This window comes from Oikopleura dioica, chromosome YSR (assembly GCF_907165135.1).
Source record: "Oikopleura dioica chromosome YSR, OKI2018_I68_1.0, whole genome shotgun sequence".
Taxonomy (NCBI): Eukaryota; Metazoa; Chordata; class Appendicularia; order Copelata; family Oikopleuridae; genus Oikopleura; species Oikopleura dioica.
Window position 1 is genome coordinate 1,217,459 of NC_137295.1, and position 17,462 is coordinate 1,234,920.

Below are 17,462 nucleotides of genomic sequence, written 5' to 3' on the forward strand. Positions count from 1 at the left end.
CCAAAATTGGCAGTGAACTTGATCTGACCCACCGCTACACAATCGTCAAGCCTGAAAACCGAAGTTACTTGCGTAACGCCCTCAAAGGCGGACTTTGGCATCACATCGAGGACGCTTTAGCGAAAATTGATGACGAATGTGAATCCCTTACTACAAATCTCGTCAAGGAACTCAACAACTATGTAAAGAACTCGATGAACAAGGGTACTATTCCTCGTCAAATAATCGGATACAATCTCAACATGTTCCCGAGATACCACAGAGCGTCAGTCAGCGCTGTTCTCCTCGCTTCACCAGGCGACTTGTTACACTATTTCAACTACCCGTCGATTTCGTACCAAATGAACAAAACAGTCAACGCATCTGAAATTTGGAACCGAATCCCTTCAAAGAACAAAATCGTCGTGTATCGAATGGCCCTCGAGGCCGGTGCTTGCTTAATTGAACGACAAACTGACCGACAACGATAATTCTTTATAGCTCATGGATACATCATCACTATTCTTCTACATTACTCATGGATACATCATCACTTTTCTTCTACATAACTTATGGATACATCTCTAATAACGGAAAACAATAGCTTTTGCTTCATTGAAACCACAACTGAAAACGATTCTCGACCGACACGCTTATGCCGTCGATTTTCGCTTTAAACATAAATCATGCTATAAACTCATGCTATAGAACGCCGCTTCTGTGATTCAATTTCCAGCCCAGTTTCGTGTCATCCCTGAAGATAACCCGACTTCCTCGGGGGGAGGGATGATAGCCCAATTAGTCAGAGCTGACACAACATCGCGCACCATCACGATCCTTTGGCCTATTCAACATCATCGCACTCCAAGATGACTCGATGCGCGCAGCGCCCCATCAGCCTTGTTGTGATTAGGCTCCGAGTCAGAGCCGAGCTGACTGATCATCCTGATGGCGCTCGCCAAGCAAAACCTTCAACACTGCAACCATGCCTCAATCGCCACCGATCCTGATGAACACTCAGGTTGGCGCCAAAGATAACGTTATTCACTGTTCGTACTCTTTCGCCACCGTTTTTGCGCCATTTGACTGACTATATAAGGGCCGTGAAACTGGAATAAATCAATTAATTATAACCAACCAAAAGACTCTCTTACTTCTAAACTACTCTACAACCGCAACAGCAACTTTGCAGACAACAACTGGAAGGCCTAGAAGGCTTCCAATCTAGTTCTTGAAGGTTCCTTCTTGAACGTTTGAACACTAGTTGGTCACAGGACTTGCCCTCTGGCTTGTCAGATCCCTAGTATTACAGGCACGGCAACGTTATTTCTCTTCACCCAGTACTGACCTTAGGGCTTGTACTGTTACGGAGGGAACCTGAAAAATTAAGCACAAAATAAAGATAAGCCGGAAAATAAATATGCATTTGGGAAAGCCTCCAATGTGTTTATTTTTGTTTCCGATTTATATTCTGCTTCCAGTAGACGGTCTTCTCGTTGAAGAGTCCTCCAGGGCTTATCCGGGAGGTCCTCCGGAAAAATCAGGGAAAATTTTGTATGATTGTATTGAAGAAATAAGGCTTATTTATCTTGTTTGAAATTCAAAGATTTCTTCCATGAGTACTGGTCTATCAGCAAAAAGTCATCCGGCATATTTGTTTCCTATATAAAAATTTTTGGTCGATCACGATTCATCCGGAACGATGGCAATAACTCGGAAGGTGGATTCTAGGCACGCTCTTTACAGTGAAATAACCGTGGTTTTCCAACTTACGAGCGTTTTTCGGATGATAAGCCTCGCTCAAATCGCTCTTTAGTTGGAAAATTTTCAATGAAGGTAGGATGTCAGTGGGATTTTCCATTTTTCCATTGGAAAAATTGTTTTTCGAGATCAGATCAATTTTCCAGAATTGGGCTCGAGCGCATTTCATGATTCTGAGTTCATTTATTCCTCAAAATTTAATTCCATTGCAAAGATGGCAGGAAACGAGAAAAGAATTCACATTTCCTTGGCAGAGAAGAAAAAATATGCGCAGTTTCAAGTGAAGGCACCAAAACGAAAAAATGGTAGGAAGACTGTGATGGAGCTTTATCGAAAGAAGAATGATGGAGGAAGATCTGATCGAGCATTTCCTGGCGCTTCAAATTGATGAAACACAAGCCGCGACCGCGAGGGAGATTGAAGAAGAGCCTCAAGTTCAAGTGACAGAGAGCACCGACACTGCAAAGCCTTTGACTTCGAAATGTCCAGAAAAGCAGTCAAAGATAACAAATTTTTTAATAAATGATTCACTGTGAGTCTGAAAATTTTTGACTGGCACTACAGAAAAGACAACCAGTTTTTTAGGAGCACACTCAAATGCTCGGCGCGCTCATTTGCTCGGGCGCTCAAATGCTCGGACGCTCTTTTGCACGGACACAAGCGAAAGAGTGTCCAAAGCGAATGAGCGTTCAATTTAATTGGACGAAAATTAGCACAAGAATATTTCTCCGAAAATAAACAATTAAAAGTGATCATCAGCGTATTCTCACTCTAAATGCTGTATTTTCTAAATATACGCTTAAATTACTCATTGTATGATCATCTTAACAATTCTGGACAATTATTACATAACACTTGATGACTTATTGAAAAAAAAATAATGTTCACTTTTATTTCTTCCCGGTGATTTCGTGTTTTTGGAAATTGCTCCGAATATATTTCGATTAGGGACCGAACGCAAATCAGGGGTCAAAATTTTAAATCGCTTGAAATGAAAATTTACAATAGTAAATCGAGTATGGCGATCATTTTCTTTCATTACAGTAACCCCGAAAAATGTCCGGAAGACCGAGAAAATCACTGCTCTAACCCTAATTTGGCCATTTTGAGAGTGAAAGAGTCGATGCTTAAGTTTTGGCACCAAAAAAATCGATGGGAATTGATCAAAGGATGAAAATGCCAAAAAATGAAGGTAGGTTTCCAACTGCCTCTTGTTAAGCAAGCATTTTAAAGTCTTCGAGCTTGAAAAATCGAAAAAAAAATGAAAAAAAGAGGAATCGAGCTCGCGCCCTCATGCGAACCCAGCAGAAGCGATATCCACTAGGCCAGCAGTGTTGATGCATGAGGCTTACATTAACCAGGATTTATACTTGTTTTTGATTATTCTCAGAACATGACAGACCTTCTCATTGATCGTTTGCCAGTTAACAGAATCGAAGTCGGCGAAGAAATCATCATGGGTAGACTGTAATCAGTTTGGGTAAATTAAGCTTTCAAAGAAACGAGCTTAAAATCCGCGGAAAAAGGTTTATGTCTGCGAGACGCGAGTCTATGAGACCTGGGCCGGTACTGTTACGTTTATTACGTAACATGTACTAATGTTAGGTTCTGTTTCGAGAGTGATCTTATGCCGCAACGCGAAATTTTGCAACATGGCATTTCTGCGAAATTTTTTTTTTCTGTTATTTTTAATAATTAAGAGAATAATATAATTCAGTTTAGAGAAATTGCTAAATATTTTATCCTCGCCAAATACATGAAGAAATTCTTCATCCGTCACGACAAGAAAACCGACTTCTGGAAGTTTTTCGCTGGTTTGTTGGCCGCTGGTGATGCCGCCGGTGCTACATCCATGGCTTTCGTCTATCCCCTCGACTTTGCCAGAACTTGATTGAGCGCTGATGTCGGGTAGGTGACCGAAAAGCATGTACTTTAGAAGTTTATGCGTGAGTTCAGAGCGCTTCTGATCGACAATTCAACGGAATCCGCGACTGTATGAGAAAGATCTACAAGGCCTACGGTATCACCGGTCTCTACTAAGACTTAACCATCTCCGTATTCGGAATCATCATCTACAGAGCTTGCTTCTTCGTCTCTACCATAGAATGAAGGTAAAAAATTCCGACAAAACTCTTAAACAAGCTCTTTAGGGCTCTCAACGAATGTACAGCGGCTCTATCGACTGCGCTAGAAAAATCCTCGCCAACGAACTCAAGCAGTTTAGCTGTTAACTCTCAGGCTGACAAAGAATTAATATCATTATTTATTTATTCTATTAACATACATAATAATATTGTATTGTTATAATAGATTTTTTCTAAAAAATTTAAAACTAAAAGAAAGAATTTCTCTAGTTGTAAAACATTTTGGAACAATATTCGGCATATTTTTGGTGGTTGAATGCTCTTAAGGGATCCCCCCTGATTTCGCCAACTTTGACCTCTATCTACATTTTCTGAGCTTACGTAGGAAGCTGGTTTTGGGCGCATTAGAAAGCCCGCTTCGAAAGGAGCAAATTCTGGTAGAATCAGCTTGCCAGCAAAACATTCGCTTAGATGAAATTAAAAACATCATTTGAGGCAAAATTTTTCAAAAAATTTTATTGCTCCATTTGAAAGAGTAAAAATTCTGAGTCGAATGAACTATTTCCGGCTCTATAATTTAACAAAATGACGTCATTATGAGTCATTCTGCTCAAAAACTTTTGGGCCGATTTTGAAGGGGTTTTCGATGGATTTTTCGGAGTTCTTAGGCTCATGAAAATCGCCATCGAAAATTGAGGTGGGGTTTTGAAGCATTTTGAGAAATATTTAGGGAACCACCCTCAATTATCGGATAATCAGCATTATCGGATAATTGAATAAAAAATTCTAGTTGTAAAACTTTTTGAAACGATTTTTAACGTTATTTGGGTGTTAGAATGCTCTCTAGCGCCAACAACTGGCCGAAAATTCTAGTGCGGTTATTATATTCGTAATCTTCACATTCTAAGCTTTCGAAAGAGCCCTTGGTTGTGTTATTTCGATGACAATGAAAAATCGAAAAAATTGCGATTTTCACGCTTAGTACAATTAATATGCATTTTCCTGAACTTTGGGAGCCAAAATTTTGGGGATGCATTTATGTAAAGGGGTACTATGATATATCAAAATGATCCTCAGAATACGAGGAATCTAATCATAGGCGATAATGACCGGTGCCAAAGTTTTGAAAAATCGGGGGGGTGATCCCTTAAGCGCCAACAAATGGCCAAAAATTCTAGTGCAGTTATTATATCCGTATTCGAAACATTCCAATCTTTCAAAAATCCCCTTATTTGTCCTCTTTTGATAACGACAAAAAATTGAAAAAAATTGCGATTTTCGTGCTAAGTGCATTCAATTCAGTCAGAGACGGGGCCTAGCCGACCGGAAAGGGAGGCCTCTCTAACAGTTCACTTCAACCAATACAGTCATGTACTTGGCCAAGCCGACCCGAAAGGGAGTTGAGCTCATTTCATTCAATACGGTCAGGTACGTGGCCAAGCCGACCCGAAGGGGAGGCCAGTTCATTTCATTCAATACAGTCATGTACGTTTCCAAGCCGACCCGAAGGGGAGGTCAGTTCATTTCAATCAATACGGTCAGGTACGTGGCCAAGCCGACCCGAAGAGGAGGCCAGTTCATTTCAATCAATACAATCAGGTACGTGGCCAAGCCGACCCGAAGGGGAGGCCAGTTCATTACATTCAATACAGTCATGTACGTGGCCAAGCCGACCGGAAGGGGAGGCTAGTTCGTTTCATTCAATACAGTCAGGTACGTGGCCAAGCCGACCCGAAGGGGAGGCCAGTTCATTTCATTCAATACAGTCAGGTACGTGGTCAAGCCGAGCCGAAGGGGACGGCAGCTCATCTCAATCAATTCAGTCTTATACGTGGCCAAGGCGACCTGAAGAGAAGGCCAATTCATTTCAATCAATTCAGACTTGTACGTGGCCAAGCCGACCCGAAGGGGACGCCAGTTCGTTTCATTCAATACAGTCAGGTACGTGGCCAAGCCGACCCCAAGGGGAGGCCAGTTCATTACATTCAATACAGTCAGGTACGTTGCCAACCCGACCCGAAGGGGAGGCCAGCTCATTTCAATCAATACAGTCAGGTACGTGGTGAAGCCGACCCGAAGGGGAGGCCAGTTCATTTCATTCAATACAGTCATGTATGGGGTTGCGCCAGTGGGAAAATGGACTTTTTTTGCACTTGACCTGGAGGGATGAAATTTTGTGGACATATTTCTGAGGTCCTAATCAAGAAAAAAATCAAAAAAAATTTTCGAAAAATTAAGGGTATAGGGGTCGAAAATCGATTTTTTCATTTTTGCAAAATTTAGCCTTAGAAAACCTAGACTATCATTTTAAAAACTCAAAAATAAATTTTTCGAGTCAAAAAAGTCGAAGCGAGATAGAGAATCCGCAAATAAAAAAATTAAAATTTTAAAACATTCAAATAAAAACCATAATAAAATGAAAAACTTGAATAATTTGTATTTCCACCTCGAATGGGTGTGGGTGGGGTTGGGGACATAACTGAGATTGATCACCTCAGAGTCCAACGCCGATCTCAAGCCCCTTAAATTTAAAAATCAAGGAACGGGGCTGAGACGGCCCCTTCTTTACATTTTTGAGCATTATTTAGTATATTTTTCCAAAGAAAGGCGATTTTCGGCCAAAACGGAAATTTTCAAATCGGCCGCATTTTCGTTGCCGGGCGTTACCGGACGAGATTAGAATGGATCTATAGAGAGCATCGTCTGAGCTTTCTTGTGGTGGTCTCCGTTTGGTTGTTGGTTGTTGTGGTTTCGAGTTATTCGACGAAATGTCCAAAATTCGTGGTTTTTTTTCGAAAAAATCGCGATTTTACCACCAAAATTCAAAAATTTCTAATTTTAACTATTTTTTATGAAATCTCCGCCAATTTTTACACATGGTCACGTGGTTTCAGAATTTTTTGAAAACAAACCATTTTCGGCCAAAATCCCACCAGCGCAACCCCAGTCATGTACGTTGCCAAGCCGACCCGAAGGGGAGGCCAGTTCATTTCAATCAATACAGTCAGGTTCGTGGTCAAGTCGACCCGAAGCGGAGGCCAGTTCATTTCAATCAATACAGTCAGGTACGTGGCCAAGCCGACCCGAAGGGGAGGCCAGTTCATTTCAATCAATACAGTCAGGTACGTGGTCAAGCCGAACCGAAGCGGAGGCCAGTTCATTTCATTCAATACGGTCATGTAAGTGACCAAGCCGACCCGAAGAGGAGGCCAGTCCATTTCAATCAATTCAATCAGGTACGTGGCCAAGCCGACCCGAAGGGGAGGCCAGTTCATTTCGATCAATACAGTTAGGTACGTGGTCAAGCCGACCCGAAGCGGAGGCCAGTTCATTTCAATCAATTCAGGCCAGTTCAAGGTGCCCAGCTTCGGCTTCAGTACATTCGATACAGTCAGAGACGGGGCCATGCCGACCCGAATGGGGCGCCACCCACTACATTCAATTCGGTCAGAGCCGGGGCCAAGCCGACCCAAATGGGGCGCCACTCAAGCACATTCAATTCGGTCAGAGCCGGAGTCAAGCGGACTCGAAGGGGGCGCCACTCAAGCACATTCAATTCATTCAGAGACGGGTCAAAGCCGACCCGAAAGGGGCGCCACTCAAGCACATTCAATTCAGTCAGAGCCGGAGCACAGCCGACGCAAAGGGGAGGCCACTCAAGCACATTCAAATCAGTCAAAGCCGGGAGGATGCTGATCCGAAAGGGGCGCCATTCAAACACATTTATTTCAGTCAGAGCCGGGGCCAAGCCGACCCAAAAGGGGCGCCACTCAAGCACATTCAATTCGGTCAGAGCCGGGGCCAAGCCGACCCGAAAGGGGCGCCACTCAAGCACAATCAATTCGGGCAGAGTCGGGGCCAAGCCGACCCAAAAGGGGCGCCACTCAAGCAAACTCAATTCAGTCAGAGCCGGGGCAAGCCGACCCGAAAGGGGCGCCACTCAAACACATTCAATTCGGTCAGAGCCGGGGCCAAGCCGACCCGAAAGGGGCGCCACTCAAGCACATTCAATTCGGTCAGAGCCGGGGCCAAGCCGACCTAAAGAGGAGGCCACTCTATCACATTCAGCTCGTATGATTTTTCTTATAAAATGTTTCTGCTTAACTCTATATTATTATTGTGGTTGTCAATGAATCATTCACTGAAATAAAATTCATTGGAGCTCACTATCGATTCGAAGAATATCATGCAAAATTTGAAGGTTGTCATGAAAAAAGGCAAATCTGAATTCGCCAAAAAATCGATGCTTGAAAGCTCGTCACCTTCTCTAAACCTGGATTCAACAATAGAATCTATTGATGAGGGGGACACTCAAAATAATCAATCCTTCCGCCCTGATGAAGATGAAGCTCAATCTTCAATGGCTCAATCTGCTTCTCAGAATGACGACGATTGCTCGCCACCTCTACTTGATCATGATAAAACAATGGAATCTATTGATGGAAGTGACAGTGAAAGTCCGATTTCGGTTTCGAATGGCTCTGAATCTCAAGGCTTTGATGAAGAGTTAAGTCAATCACTGAACATGTCTGTTGAGATCGCTTCTTCATATGTAAACAATGAAAGTATTCATCCGATGCACTCATCCGATGATGAAGAGATCGAATGCCGGGATATAACTGATGAGTCCGATCCCGACTTCGATATTACACTTCAAGAAGGAGAGATTTGGTTTAATCTGCCAAGGGGGGAGCCAAACTATCTCCAAATTCTAGATCAGCCAGTCATTCCCCGTACAATCGTCACTCGTTCAAGTCAAGCAGAAACTCGCTATGCGCCTCCTTGTACACAAGCCGCTGTCAATGAGGCCGGTTCTCATATTTGCGAGACGCTCCTTAACTCTGAAGCTCATCCCAATGAGTCTATTCAAGATAACACCGATGTAATGGATCAGTTCGATTATACAGAAGACGATTTCTTCTCATTCTCTGAAGATATACCAATAATACAAGTCCAGAAACCAGCTGAGCATGATGAGAATTGTATTGAGCCGAATGAGGAAAACACCCCTGAAGTCGATGAAACTCCGAATGGAGAAAATGACATTCAAGATGATGAGGAAATCGTCACAGTTAGGATGAAAAGAGGAGACTACAAAAAAGTCAAAAGCCTCCTCAATTTTTTTGTTCTCGAGCAGACCAGAACGTCAACATCGACGGGGCGGGGCAGTGGTTCGAAGAAGACTTTTAATGATAAACTAACGATCTTCTTAATTCGTTGCTTGAGTCGAGGTGTTCTTGCATCTTCAGTTAAAGTCGTACTTGATGAGGTTGCAAAGATGAACCCAATCCTAACAAGAGATGGAGGACTCGCTGTTAATATTGAGGGCGATTCTGAATCTAACGAACTTCATGAACGACAAGTTCCATCGGAGAGATACATTCAATTGTCAAGAGACTACCTTCCAAGTAAAAAGACTCCAAATTTCATCATTTTATTTTTATAGCGTTCAATGAACATCATCTTGAGAATTTCGTCAGCAGATCATCGCAAATAATTGTTGCATCGGATGCGACTTGTTTAGCGAACAAACGCAAAGGCATGATTTCATATTTAACTAGACACGCGGCGTTATGGAGCGGTTCGCTGTTAAATGCGATTCACACATATTTTGTTGAAGTCTTTCTTGAGCGTTCGGTATTGGCTTGCTCAACGAAGAGCAAGATTTTGTCTGCCTTAGTTTGAAGGATACAAATGTCTCAGATGCAAGTGAGATCGCGAAACACATCGATGATCAAATCGACTCCTTCGTTTTCGCCGATGTTCTAAGAACGAAGACAAAAGCATTTTTGAGTGACATGGGAGGTTTGGCTCATGAATTACTTCTCAGTCCGTATATGGTCATATTATTAGGTGGACAGGTCCAAGTAAATGAAGAACTCAAGTGCTTGTGGAAGACTTCGAGCAATGACATTATCTCCATTATATATTGCTCGATGCATACAGTGCATGGGTGGATAATTTTTAATCAAATCATTTTTCAATTTTTCAATAACAGGCGGAATTACAAGCGGATTCATTAAGCCAGATTTGCTCTACAATAAAATGGAATAATGGTATATTTCAAAATATCCATCCCTGATACAGTGATGAATTCGCTGAACGCGCGATACTGCCAAGACAGGGAGTGCATGCTGCATTAATATTTCTATTTAACTCATAAATATAATAAAACCTTGTTGGTCACCCCAAGCAAAGATTTCTTATCCGAGAATACGAAACTGGTTCTTGAAATAGTTGCCCAGTGCCTAGGACATCGTCGAGGAGCACCAAATTATCATCAAGATGATGTGCAGGACAGGATCTGAAATCTCACGAGCTTTTTTGCTCACGTTTGCTCATGCTCACTGAAATTTGAGCACCCATGTTGAGCACCAGAGCAGAATTTTTAAGATTTCAGACCCTGGTGTAGGATGAGCTTGAAGTTCTTTTGAGAAGAAATCAAGTAAGACCTCGAAAATACTTCGCTCATTCACTTGGAAATCGTTACGAGGCTCCATTCATTAATGCTACATCTATATTAGAAAGGGATCTTAAAATATGTCTCATGAGTGATGTCTTCTTTTGTTCATGTTTTCAGCGATTCAGAATAATTGCGATCATTTAAATCCCTACGCAGCATTAAATAAGCATGTGGCAGAGTTGTTTAAAAAACTCAGTTACAGCAAATCAGACGGTCGTTTTCGAGAATTATCGGACAAGCTCAACGGTCATGGGAATCGGCAATTGTACTTAGAGTTGTCTGTAATGCTTTTGGTCTTTCATGGAATCGTTGGGCCATTTTGGAACGTGGCCCGTAAGAAAACTATCACCTTTCTACAAGGAAAGGTGAGCTGCGAAAATGATGCCTTATTACTCTTAATGATATATAAAGGAAGCTTTTGCGCTTGTTCTGCAAAAAATAGACGCTGCCTTGGGCGGTCGTAAATTGCGTCTCGAAAACTGCTACAATAGACTTTGGAATGAAGTCGAAGGCAGGCATATAAATTCGCTAGTAAAGAAATGCTTTTTCTTCGCTTTTTTGCTGATAAAATTTTCGCTTTCACTTCGCGTTTAGTTGAGGGTTTTTCGAGAGAGAGATTTATATGCCTTGTCTAAGGCGTAATCACTGGAGACCATGAAAAACAAGCGCTCGAATTCATGGAGAGATTCCGAGAGGATATTATGGTCGCGAATACATCATTTAAGCAAATCAGACATCAAGTGAACAAAACAACCTTCGACATACTGAGTAACGTCAGGATAAAATTCGCCAAAGACGATCAACTCTTCAGACAAAATAATTTGAAGGACAATTTTTGTCTAACAATGTCAAATCAAAAATGCGAAAGCATATTTGGAGAGGATCAAAAAAAAAATCAATTACTAAAAAGCATAATTGAAAAACTATTTTTTTTTTCATCCTACTACAGGAAGATTGAAATATATGCACAGTGTTTGTCAATCCCTTGACGGGGAACGCGCGAACGCTGTGACAATTTCGAAAGCTAATTCTCTTCACGATTACATTGACGATTTAACACCCGCTGATGGAGCAGAATTATTATTGAAAGCTCGATCTTCACGAAAAAGGCACACTGAAAATGTTCGAGCTTCGAAAATTTCTGCTAAATTGAAAAAATTGTCCGATATTGAATCAAAACTGCCACGAAATTTTTCCTCATAAATAGAATCTGTCAAAAATATCAATCTAATCTTATTCTCCCTTCAGAGTAACTCATATTTTCTACTTATGCTATGAGTTTGTCGGTTGCGCATCCATTCGGTTATCTCACTCATATCTTTTTTTTTTTACAGAATGAACTCGGTAGCTTTTTCCGCTAACAACAAATCGAAGTGGCAACGTCCTTGTTTTCGAAATTGTGATGTTGTTGTTATCACCGACAGTTGGGTTTGTGAATATTAAAAAGAAATTTTTTTCATCATTTACTAGGGAAAATATATTGCAACGAATCCAGCCCTTGTTACTGGCAATACACGCATCAAGATTGTTGCATATTCTGGAGCCGGCTTTTTCGAAATCGCCTCGCTACTTCGATCTGGAGCGGTCGATCCTCATAATCTTACTCTCGAGAGTCATTACAAAGAGCCGGGTACCCTCCGAATCCCTGGGAAAAATCTGATATCCAGGGATTCGGAGGGTCAAATTCGAAATGTTCTAGAAATGTGTTGAAGCTGTTAAACATCAGTTTCATAAATAAGTTTTTCTAATAATTTGTTAGGGTAAAAAGCAAAACGACTTTAGCCACGTTATATAATTTTCCCATTGTACCAAATATTTATAAGATAACACTATTGGTTCTATTGAAATGATTTTCAAGCCTTAAATTCCTCAGTTATATCGTCTGAAGGTTATTGGAGCTTATGTCGGTAGGAAAAATATATTTTTGCTTTCATTCAATTTTTTCCCTCTAAAGGTTAGTGTTAAGTTCAATCTGCTACATAAATAATCTCATAAAATGCAACTGTCATTTAAATATTTGGAATTATGACAGATAAAAGATGCTTTTTTATCGGTTGAAGGGGGTTTCTAGAACATCACCCTCCGAATCCCTGGACTTCAGGCTAAAATCCAGGGATTCGGAGGGTGTCCAGGGATTTGGAGGGTCACCCCAAAGAGCGACAGCGCATGAAGGAAGATCTATGCAGAAAAAAAACTCTTCTTGCCCATAAGGGTTTATGGGTCTGGTTCTTTTATAAGTTAAAGAATTGAACTTTATATTAAGACAAACGAAAATAAAAAAATGAGGAGCGTGGATTCGAGCCGCCAAAATAAAATCAAACAAAATCAATGGCGTGAACTCAGTGGTGGAAGAATGAGTCGTCACGAGTGCACAATGAATTGGCATTTCTGTGGCCAGGCAAGAAAGCAATGGCAGAAATTTGCCAAGATGACTGTAGAAGATAAAGCAGCCGAATCTCGCGTCAAACACTGGCGTGAAAATATAAAAAAACGCGATGAGGTCAAAATCTTCCGGAAAAAAATGTCTGAAAATGGATGCAGGAACCGGATCTTCTGATCTATTTAAAAAGTTACCTTTAAGTACAGAAAATTTTAAATGCAAAAATTGATGATCTTTGAACAGGATGCACAAATATCGACGGGCGCGAGCGTCTTATCCCATCACTGAGATCGATAATCAGCGAAGACTTCTCAACAATAATCAATGCTGCATTGACAATGCATGACATGCAGCTACAATTGCTTCCGTTCCTTCAAGGGAAGACTTGTGTTCTTTTTGGGCCTCAATAACATTTCTGATCACGTAAATCCTCATTTTTCTTTCTCTTTCTATTATATTCTTAGAAACCAATTGAACAGGGGTTTCAGACTCTCATGAAGTCAGTAAACGCTATGTTCCCTTCAACAACCGTCACTTTCATCCCCCCTCCACTACCTCCTATTTGTTTTTCAAGAAGATATTTGACATCTCGATATTTCCAACTAGTCGAAACGGTAACAATTTTCTTTCATATTGATGACATATTTTGTTCAATAGCTCCTCAATTCGAAAAAATGTGGTCCAGCAGTGACTTTGAAGAATTATCAATGGAACGATTCAATTCATCTACAATCATCTTGCTGTACACTTTTTTGGCGAGAAGCGTTCAGACATTTGCACCTGTAATTCCATCATATATTTTTTCTGTAAATAGAATGAAAATGTTTTTGGATATTTTATCAAGCTAACGCCCTTATTTCAGACTGGTCCGTCCTATCAAGATACATAAGGCAGTGGAAAAAGAAAAAAAATAATGTCGGCAGTGGTGAAGTGACAGCGCCACTGCCCTTCGAATCTACCTTGTAAGTAAGTTTCCTATTAACTCAAAGTAGATTCGATGAAAGACTATAGTCAATTGACTTGGCCTCCTCAGATACTGTTTTCTGTATGAGTCACCGAAAAAATACTCATACAGTAGGCTGTCTATATACATTCCAATATATTCCAATTAAAGAGCAAGATTTTCGGCTACCGGCAGGTCAGCAGCCAATCAGCGATCATTCTTGGTTTTCTGGCTATATTGGGTACATGTAAAAACTCTTAAACTCGTTAAGTCTTAAACATAAGCAGGATATCAGATTAACGGGTTTAAGAGAGATTAGACAGGGGTATATGAGGTTGGTCAAGTCAGGTTTAGCGGCGGGCGTCAGCCTACGCATGTTGGCCTCATTTTCAAGTGTAGGATGTCTAGTCAAATTGTAGGACTAGGCGTATATCAATAAGACGGTACGTGGGGGCCGGCTTGAAACCGAGGCCATCGGAACTGCAATGGTGTAATTTACTGTCGAGTGGCAATGATTTTTTTAGGATCTTGAAGTCATTTTTTTTTAAATCAATTTTCGGAACTTCAAAATTTTCTCACAATCTGACAAAAGGGTCCTTAAGGACACCCCCTGTCAACAGTTTTCGAAAATCTATTTCCGGAATTTTGATATTTTGACCCCGGAATTGAATACTACCGGTCAAAAACGATTTTGAGGCTTCATTTTTTGGGGGTCGATCTCGACTCTAACACCCTCGAAATGCCTTTTGAAAAAGGGACAAAAATGACGAAAAAGTCCAAATTTTGCTAAAATTTTAGATTCATAGTCGTAAAAAATTGCTCCGGACAAGTTTTTATGATGATTGAACTTCCAGGCACATTAAGAAGCGAAAACATGGCTGTTTTGAAATTTTCAATTTTTTGAGGAAAATTGTTGACAGATGGATCCTTAAAACGGGGGTGGTGGTCACTCGGCAGGTATCGTATCTTGATAGGATGAAACCCTGCGGCATTCTCCTGACTTGATAATGAAAATAAAAATGAGTCAGGAGATAGCCGTAAGGGTACAGCCCGATGTGGAATCCCACCGTTCGTCCATTTTTGGTCTTTCTAAAGCAGAGCTAAGGATCAACCTAGAACGCTCTGCTTCAGATTTTACGATCTTCCACCGGAGTTAGCTTAGGGGGGGGCTGCTTTTTTGGCTTTTCAAATGGGAGTTTTCAGAGTCTCATTCGACCTTAAAATGCACGTAGAACTCAAATCTGGTACTTCTTTATATTTTATCATTTGAATTTTTCTCTTTAGAGCGATTTTAAATCTTACTCTCTCGATTACTCGAAATTTTTTGTATAAATCGGTCGAGATTTTTCGATAGATAAGTTTTTTAGACCGTTATCTACAATTTTGATGGTTTACTTTTCGTTGAAACCGAAGGAAACCGATTCTAGAGCCATTTCATTCAGGGCTACTCAGCGCGTAAAAGCTCTACAAAGCGGCGCGCTGGGTGCTCCCTCACTCGACTCCTCTTTTCCGAAAGAATTTTCGTAGTTGAGCGCACCGCTTTGATTAGTAGCACGCAAAAAACGCGCAGAGAAGAAAAACAGGGGTCTGAAAGAGGAGAACACTAAAATGAAAATTCGGGCGAGTTTTAGAATGTCATCCCATCAATTTTTGTAGCTTAGCGTCATAACAATACAGTTCACGGTTCAATTTTAGCGATTTATGGTAAAAATGTCGAGAAATCGAGAGAGTTCGTTTTCAAATCGCTCTAGAGGAAAAATTCAAATGAAAACTTTTAAAAGAGTACCAGAATTGAATTCTACGCACAATTTTAGGTAGGATTGCTATTGAGATAAATTTGATCCAACTTCGTATTTAGGCACTATGAAAGTTCATTTTATCGGGTGTATCCTTAATTTTATAGGCTAAACTACTATGCGCCATAAGTAAGCCCCCGTACTATGCTAACTGGGCGTTAGCTTGTTTTCAAATCAATCGAATTTTAAATAAATTAATATAAATTTCAATTTCAATTTAATAATATATGCTAATCTTTATTAGGCAATGATATTTAAAAAGACACATCCGACGAATCCAAGTTGCGAGGGTCTTTTCTCCTTCACCGGTAAGCGATAGACGCACAACCCATATTCACTGAATCAATTAACTCAAGCTGAAACGAATCTTCATTTAGGCTCCTTCCACCAACTGGAGAACTTCCTGCTCCAGAACACCAAGACGCGCCAGTTCATCGAAAATCTCAACCAGACCAACAGCAAAGTAACCTCCAGCAACTGAGCTCCAAGATGAAGTTCTTGTCCTTTTTTTGAATCTGCAAAAGTTCCATTCTCCAATTTGTCCAAATTCCCAAAATGTTTCAATCACTTTTCAAACTCGAAAAATAAAAAAATTGAATTAAAAAAAGGAAGACAAATATTGAAAATTTACTGGAAGGCAGGATATAAAAAGCAAGAATCTTAAATTTAGCAAAAAAAAGCAAGATTTAATGATTATTTTTAATGAAAATTCAAAATAGAATTAATCTTTTTATTGAATTCGAGAAGGTTCCAGAAGGTTCCAGAAGAATAAGCGCAATAAAAGCCGGCCGCGCAAAACTTAGAACAAAGGCCTTCAAAGCTTGGCGGCGCAACAGCGCCCCCATCGATTAAAAAAAAAATCGTCGTTTATCAGTAATTGAGCCATTTTCAGCCTTTACTGTAATTGAAGAAAATGATCAGAAGGATCGATTTTATATACTAAATTTTTTTTTCGAGGAATTTTAAAAATGGTCGGATTTGCGTTCGGTCCCTAATTTCGATAAAACTCTCAGAATTGACACCACTAGGTCATGGTTTATCTCCTGTATAACATTTTTCATCGTCGACCAATTAAATCAAACGCTCATTCGCTTGGACACTCTTTCGCTTGTGTCCGTGAAAAAGAACGTCCCGAGCATTTGAGCGCCCGAGCAAATGAGCGCGCCGAGCATTTGAGTGTGCTCCTATTTTTTAACATCTTTTTTCTTCATTCGAAGTCGAAATTATTCGGCTCCTTTCTAGGCAGGAGTCACGTGTTAAAGCAAATGCCTTTCTTGATCTCTCGTCCAACCTAAAGTTTCGCCACTTAGATTTATTCTTATTGATTCAACACAGCAGAGTGTTCCGCTTCTTATCAAACAATTATTTATAATCGAAAAAAGTAAAAAGATCTTCGGAAAATGTTTTTCTGCCCTTGGCGCTACTGTCCAAGCTCGGTCAGGGGTGGTTCCTGGTTTGGTAAAATTCCTGGTTTGTTAAGAATCATGGTTTGGTAAGAATCCTGGTTTGGTAAAGTTTCTGAAGTCTTACCAAATCAGGAATTTTACCAAACCATGATTTTAAAAAACCAGGAATTTTACCAATCAGGAAAAGGACCTTTTTCTTTCTGTCTCGGCCCCAGAAATTTTTCGACATAATAAGGGGTCCACGCTCAAAAAATAGCTACCCGAAATAATGCTCGTATGATTCTCAAAATTTGATATCTGAAACAACTGTAATAAACAAGGGTTTTGACCCTTTTTGCAAAACAATCCATAAAGGGGTTGAGAAAAATGAGGCCGCAAAGTGGGCAAAAATGCAAAATCACCCAAGATCAAGCGTTTTTTTAAATTTGAAATGATAAAAATATGTTTTTTTGTATTCTTCATTCGAATCTAAAATCAGTTTTTGGAGGATGGCCTAAATTTTATGAAATCTACAATTTTTCGTAAATTCTGAGCCATTTTCAAAGAGCGCGCGGCGTGATGCCTTAGGCGCTCGAAGGGTGTCCACAAAGAAAACAAACCGGGCGCTTCAACTGTCTGAAAGCATAAAATTTAGATTTTGAGGTGCACAT

The 17,462-nt window shown here is 40.5% G+C and overlaps 1 long non-coding RNA gene and 1 pseudogene across 1 annotated transcript; both read left to right on the forward strand.

Moving 5' to 3' along the window:
- Positions 1-3,133: 3,133 nt before the first annotated feature.
- On the forward strand, positions 3,134-3,780 carry LOC145710763 (ADP/ATP translocase 2 pseudogene; annotated as a pseudogene).
- A 10,654-nt stretch (positions 3,781-14,434) lies between these two features.
- Positions 14,435-15,952, forward strand: LOC145710771 (uncharacterized). The gene is made up of 2 exons (XR_014135072.1): positions 14,435-15,714; positions 15,784-15,952. It is a non-coding gene; the product is annotated as an uncharacterized LOC145710771 (long non-coding RNA).
- Positions 15,953-17,462: the final 1,510 nt, after the last annotated feature.